The sequence below is a fragment of the Kryptolebias marmoratus genome, linkage group LG8 (assembly GCF_001649575.2).
Source record: "Kryptolebias marmoratus isolate JLee-2015 linkage group LG8, ASM164957v2, whole genome shotgun sequence".
NCBI lineage: Eukaryota > Metazoa > Chordata > Actinopteri > Cyprinodontiformes > Rivulidae > Kryptolebias > Kryptolebias marmoratus.
The window spans coordinates 5,328,366-5,329,194 of NC_051437.1; positions in this window are offsets into that span (position 1 = coordinate 5,328,366).

Sequence of the window (829 nt, forward strand, 5' to 3'; positions counted from 1 at the left end):
ATCTCCTCTGCCATCATCTGTTGGGGCAGCAGCATCAGAGCCAGGGACCTAAAAAGGCTCAACAACCTGATAAAGAAAGCTGGTTCTGTTCTGGGGATGACTGTGGAACCTCTGGAGATGATGATGCAAAGAAGGATTTTGCATAAAATCAAGAAAATCATGGACAACCCTGACCATCCTCTTCATGAGACTGTCATCGGAAAACAGAGTTTCTTTAGTCAAAGGCTTCTTCACATTAGTTGTAAAATGGACTGCTACAGGAGATCTTTCCTGCCCACAGCCATCACCATCTATAATAACTCCTTGATTTAAATGAGCTACGTCAACATTTAATTTCCCTTTGGGATTAATAAAGTATTTTTGAATTTGAATTGAATTGAATTGATCTGTTAATGATTGAACTATGTTTTGTGAATGACTCTCAACTACTACTACACCAGTAGTCATAGTCATTTTTGGGTTGGTTAATGTTGATAATGTTGAATGTCGGCAGCTGTCTTGACTTGAATTTAGTTCAGGTTTGTTGGATATGTCCTAAAATAAAGGTAAGTACTCAAGAAATATAGAGGAAAAAACAGTTGCTTAACCGCCTTTATCAGCTGTATCAAGCCATTGCCATATTGTTTATTAGTTGGTAGAATAGTTTATTATTTCTGCACGCTTACAGATTAAATTACACTACACCCAATGAAACACTTGCTTGAAACAGTTAAAGCCATCTCCGGCTACACATAGAAAACTACTGATGTCACGTGAGGGAGTTCTCTGGTCTTCTGGAATGGACAGAGCCTAGAAATGATGTGAGTCCACATTTCCTTGGATCAGGGCT